Below are 5,728 nucleotides of genomic sequence, written 5' to 3'. Positions count from 1 at the left end.
GGTGGTAAGGTAGTAAGGATGCCTGGCTGCCCTGTGCCTTTAATTATTTCCTGAGTTTACTTAAGGATTGTCAAGCGTTATAAAAATAATGTAGATGTTGTATAGATGGAGACGGAGAACTAAACTAAACTAAACTGGATACTACCACTAGTAATTATGTGACAACAGTGATAGCCCAGATAGGTGACTAGGGCAAGATCAACTGAGGCTTGCCCTAGCTAGATGATATGACACCTCCCTCCTTTATAACAGTGCCCAGACAGGATCCTTCAGGTCAATGGATGATATCCCTTCAGGTCCCACCTGGGGTTGATTGATAGTGTAAATGGGCTCTATTAGTTTGTCTCTGACTGCGTATCTCCTTTCTCAGAGAAGCTAGGAAATAACTACTCCAGGAAGGTACTTAAAGGCTTTAACTGTATTTAGCAAAGATGGGGTAATGGGACTGGATAGAGGGATTGGGAAACCCTGTCTATTTTGATGATGATAAACCCTCAAACTGTAGGCAGATATTTGAGCCTGGATGGTTAGCTTCTCTGGTCCAGCCTGGCCACAGCCAAACCAGAGTAGACAAACTGCTGCTTGATGTTTCAGCTTCTTTTTCTTTTGCTAGATGATATGCCTACCCAGTCTTCAGGATATCCACTCCTTTCCCCCCTCTTCTTATTCTCCTGCCCACTTCCCGGATCCCTCCCGGGCCCTGGGAAACCAACATAACTATAGATGAATGATTTCCTAATATCTAGGGGCAGTAGAATCAAAAGATGATGGTCTGGGTACAGGTTGGTGATGTTATCAGGAACAAGACAGGAGGATCTTGCAAGGCTGAGCTCAGCAAGTCTCAATCCCAAAAGACCAGGATCCACAGATCTCAAGTCCAAGGGAAGGAAAGGAACCCTCAGCTAGGGCTGCCAGGGTGTTTTATACCCCCCTGGGCCAACCACTCTCTCCCCTGTCCTCACGGCCCTCTGGGAACATTCTGATATCCAACGGACCCACCTGTCAATCAACAGTGTGGATTCCTGGCTCCCAGAGATTCAATATAACACAAGACATACCTTTATTTCTGATGTTGTTGTAGAGGGTACTCTCTGGGCATGTGGGTTTATGGAGTGAAAGTCAAAGACTCAAAGATTTAGAGCTGGAAGGGATCTTAGACATCATCTAATCCAATCCTTTCATTTTACACTGATGAAACTGGCCCAGGGAGATTAAGTGACTTGCTCAAGATCATACAGTAAGGGGCAGAGCTAAAGTTTCAACCCACATCCTCAGAGTCCATATATAGTATTGTACTATAATGCTGTGGTGCTTTTGACTTTGTATGCGATGGGAGTCATTTAAAAAAGGCGATATAGGAGATGGATAGTGAGGGAATGTCCAGAAGCTTTGAGTCTCAATGGTGTGTTGATGATTCAAGAGTATGGGAATGAAGCCCATGTGCAAGAGGAAAGTTTATTTGAGAACAAGGACAGATGCTAGAGTCCCTTACTTATGCACTGAACTTTGGGAGATTATGTTTGAAGCTCTGAGTCCTGGTGTTCTCCAGTGTAGCAATACTTGTTTAAGGAAACACTGATGAACAGATGATTGTCAAACTTGGTTTCATATCTTTTATCTGTATTAGCATTTTCTGAGCCTCTGGAGTCACTGCTGGAGAAAAGAGAATTCCCGGGAATAAGTCGACATAATGATTGGTGCATGGGAATTCACTGGAGGGTGGATGGGTCCATAACTACAGATGGACAAGTGATGTGAATTATATGGACTAGATGATGGTGAAGTCAGGCGTATTCACAACGGGTGTGTGTGTGTGTGTGTGTGTGTGTGTGTGTGTGTGTGTGTGTGTGACTGGACCAAAAAAGGAATAATTAATGGGCCAGTATCAAGCTACAATAGAGTCTTTAGTGAAGAATCCAAATGTCCTTAGTTCTATGCAGTTCAGTTCAACATTTTCATCACTGACTTGGGGGAAACATGGATTGCAAGGATATCAATTTAAAGATGACACAGCTAAATGAGGGATAGCTTACAAGTTGGATCACATAGGCAGGATCTAGTAGGACCTTAAAAGACTAGGAAGGTTCATTAAATATAACAGTGTACAACCAAATGAGAATAAAATTTTTCACATGAACTCAAGAAAAAGTGTACATGTAGACTGAGGGAGATATTGCTGGATATGTTTATGGGATCATTGGTTTAAAACAGGAAAGGCACTCATTGTGCAAATGAAGAAACTGAGTCACAGGGAGATGAAATAACTTGCATAGAGTCACAGAGGAAGTAACTAACAGACCAAGGACTTGAATCCAGGTCTTCTGAGTAAAAATATAGTGCCCTTTCCACTGGACCATAGGAAATAAAGCTAGGAGTTTTAGTAGACTACAAAAAGATCCCATGACAGGCATAAAAGTTAATGTGATTTTAAGTCAAGAATAGAAGCATAGAGTAGAATGAGGGAAGTGACAATCACTTCTTGCTTCCCCTGGCAAATCAGACCTAGAAAGTGATATTCAATTCTAGGCATCTTGTCTACAGCTCATTAAGATGACGGTATCCAGGATGGTGAGAAGTGTTATATTCAAATCCTGAGAAATGTTGGAGCCACCTTGATTGACAAGGGAGGCAGTTGGAGAGATGTTCCCAGATGCCATGAGCCAGGGACAAAAGTCAGTTGGCCTAGGGGTATAAATAACCCTAACAGCCACCTGGAGAGGTCTTTGGGCCTTTGAGCTTTGGTCTTTTGGATTTTGGTCCCTTAGATCTTTAGGTATCTGAATCTTTCTAGCTCTTTAGGCCTCTGGGTCCCTGGGTGGTGAAGGGAGGCTGGGAGGTCTGAAGAAGAAGAGGATTGGGAGGATCTGAATATTTCCTGAAGATTGTGAGGGCTAGTACATCACCAAACACTGATAGTGAAAAGCTGAGAGAATAAATCACCAACACAGTTGCATCAAGAGCAGTCACTCTCTGGCTTGGCATTGGCCAGGCTGAGCCAGATGGGTTGTAAAGAGCAAAGCTCTAGTTTTACTAAATCAATAGCCTCCAATCCTGAGTGATTATAGATTATAGATATTAGATTGACAGGGTCTCCAATCCCCAATTCTTATCCTGATTATCCTTTCCCTGATTTAGATCATAGATAAAGAGTGTTTAATAAGTACTTCCTGAGTGATCTTTATATCACAACCCTTGGGGATCCAAGGCTGATCAGAGCCCAATATTAATAATTGATCCAACCCCAGGTTGGACCTGAAAGGATTAGCCATCCACCTAACCTTTCAGGGTCCGTCCCTGGTCAACTGTTATTAAAAGGGGAAATTATAACAACTTGCAAGGGTGATTGGGGTTGGTGTTCCCCATCACCAGCACCTAGGGAGAATACAGAGATACATCCCCCTCACTAGATATCTATATCTCCCTAGGACCTCTCTTTCTTTATAACAGAAGACTAAAGCCTAAGCTATATAAGGATAGGTTGGAAGAACTGGTAGCATTCAGTCTGGTCATGAAATTAATTAAAGTGACCCAACAGCTTCCATCACTATTGTGGGGCAGCAAGGTGGCTCAATAGATAGGGAGGCAGGCTTAGAATCAGGAGCTCAAATTTGGCTTTAGATACTTCCTAGCTGTGAGACCTTGGGCAAGCCACTCAACCTTGATTGCCTAGTCTTTACCACTTTCTGCCTAGGAACCGATGACTTAGTATCCATTCTAAAATAGAAGGTAAGGGTTGGGGGAAAAAAGACTATTGTGATAGAGGAATTAGACTTATTCAACATGGCTCTGCAGGACAGAATTAGGAATAATGGGAGGGAGCAGCAGAAAGATCACTTATGGATAGAGATAAGGAAAAATTGCCAACAATTAAGGTTGTATAAAATTGGAGGGAAGCCAGCTCTTCTTCATGAGTGGAGGTCAGGGGAAAACTAGATAACCACTTGTTGGGGATGTTGTAGAGTTCCAGTTCAAGAAAATCTAGGACTAGATGATATCTGAGATACTTTCTAGATCTGAGTTTTTGTCAATGTGATTTTTAGAGGAAGAGTTGAAAACCCAAGTATAGTCTTGTTATTTTCTGATTGAGCTTCAATTCTAATCCCTGACATTCAACCATGATTTTCTCTCAAATGTAAGGAGAAAACTCATCATGAGTCTTTTCTCTACCTTAACCCTCCCAATGGATGGCAGTTGCAATTATATTGGAAGGTCCATTTTAGGGGATATGGGGTGGTGGTTCAGAACAACTTTGCTAACTGTTGCCGGATCTCTTTGGTTCTTGCTCCATAGATGACAGGGTTGACAAGGCAAGGGATCAGCAAATAGAAGGCACTGATCAAGTTGTGTACATCCTGAGATGCAGTCCGGGCCACACGATACACAATTGAGGAAGACAAAGTAGAGCCATACACAGTGAAGATGACAAGCAGGTGAGATCCACATGTGTGAAGAGCCTTTGAGCGAGCACCCCCTGAGGAGATCCTGAAGGCAGCATGGATGATGCGGGTGTAGGAGGCTCCCAGAAGAAGCAGGTCCAGGATCCTATTGGAGACACGAAGGGCAAGTCCTACAGTCTTATTCAGTGAGATGTCCCCACAGGACAGCTTCATCAAGGCCATGTGCTCACAAGTGAAGTGACGGATCACATTGGAGCGACAGAAGTGAACTCTTGAGGCCAGAACCACCAGAGGGGCCACAATACCCACACTCCGGGTGGCTGCCACCCCCACCAGCCCCATTAGCATCTGACCTGTCATGATTTCTGTATAGCGCAATGGGTAACAGATGGCAACGTAACGGTCCAGAGCCATGAGCAGAAGGATGTTACAATCAAAAAGAAGTAGAAAGTAGATGAAGAACATCTGGACCAGGCAACGGGTCAAAGAGATGCGATTGAAGAGGGTGGAGAAACTGAAGAGCATGGCAGGAACCACAGTGGTGGCAGTGCAGATGTTAACAGCTAGGAGTAGGCTAATGAATATATACATGGGTTGGTGCAGGCTCCTTTGGGTGGTCACAATATAGATGATTAGGCCATTTGCTGAGAGGATCACCATATAGAGACAGAAAAATGGGAGGATCAGAAGGGACCGTGATTCCTTGAGTCCTGGGAAGCCCAGTAAGAAGAAGTTGGTGTAAGAGATGTTGAAGGTCACATTCCATCCTGACATTCTTGCTAGGACTGACCAGAAAGCTCTGGGGTGAGGGAAGAGATGACGTTCCCCACGCTTCTTTATCTGATATTCCTGGAAGTAAATACAAGAAACTTAAACATTATTGGACAAAATGTAATAGTATAGTTCTTGATAAAATGACTATTGTTTCTCCATAGACAAATCTGTCTTCTGAATAGACATTGATCAACCAATCAATTAATCACAAGGAGCCAGGCACTGGCCTCAGTGCTAAGGATATAAAGACAAAAATGAGACTGTCCCTGCCCTCAAGGAGCTTACAGTCTATTGGAGAAGACAACATGAACACATAAAAATAAAGGATAATTTTTGGAGGGAGTCTCTAGTAAAAGAGAAAGGAACTTATAGAGGAGGAGAAATTTGATCTGAACTTTATAAATAACTAGGTATCCAAGAGGCAGAGAGAAGAGGTAGTGCATTCTAGGCAGGAGGGATAGCTTGTGGAGAGAAGCAAGATGGCAGATGGAATGCCAAGTGAAAAGAATACCAATAAGGTTAGTTTGTCTGGATCATACTGTATGTGTAGGGGAGAA

The 5,728-nt window shown here is 43.2% G+C and overlaps 1 pseudogene; it reads right to left on the bottom strand.

The window, feature by feature from the left end:
- Positions 1 to 4,238: 4,238 nt before the first annotated feature.
- On the bottom strand, positions 4,239 to 5,357 carry LOC123238763 (annotated as a pseudogene).
- Positions 5,358 to 5,728: the final 371 nt, after the last annotated feature.

Source organism: Gracilinanus agilis, chromosome 3 (genome assembly GCF_016433145.1).
Source record: "Gracilinanus agilis isolate LMUSP501 chromosome 3, AgileGrace, whole genome shotgun sequence".
NCBI classification, from domain to species: Eukaryota; Metazoa; Chordata; class Mammalia; order Didelphimorphia; family Didelphidae; genus Gracilinanus; species Gracilinanus agilis.
Note: the sequence above shows the minus strand (reverse complement) of the source record. Positions and strands in the feature narration are given on the sequence as shown.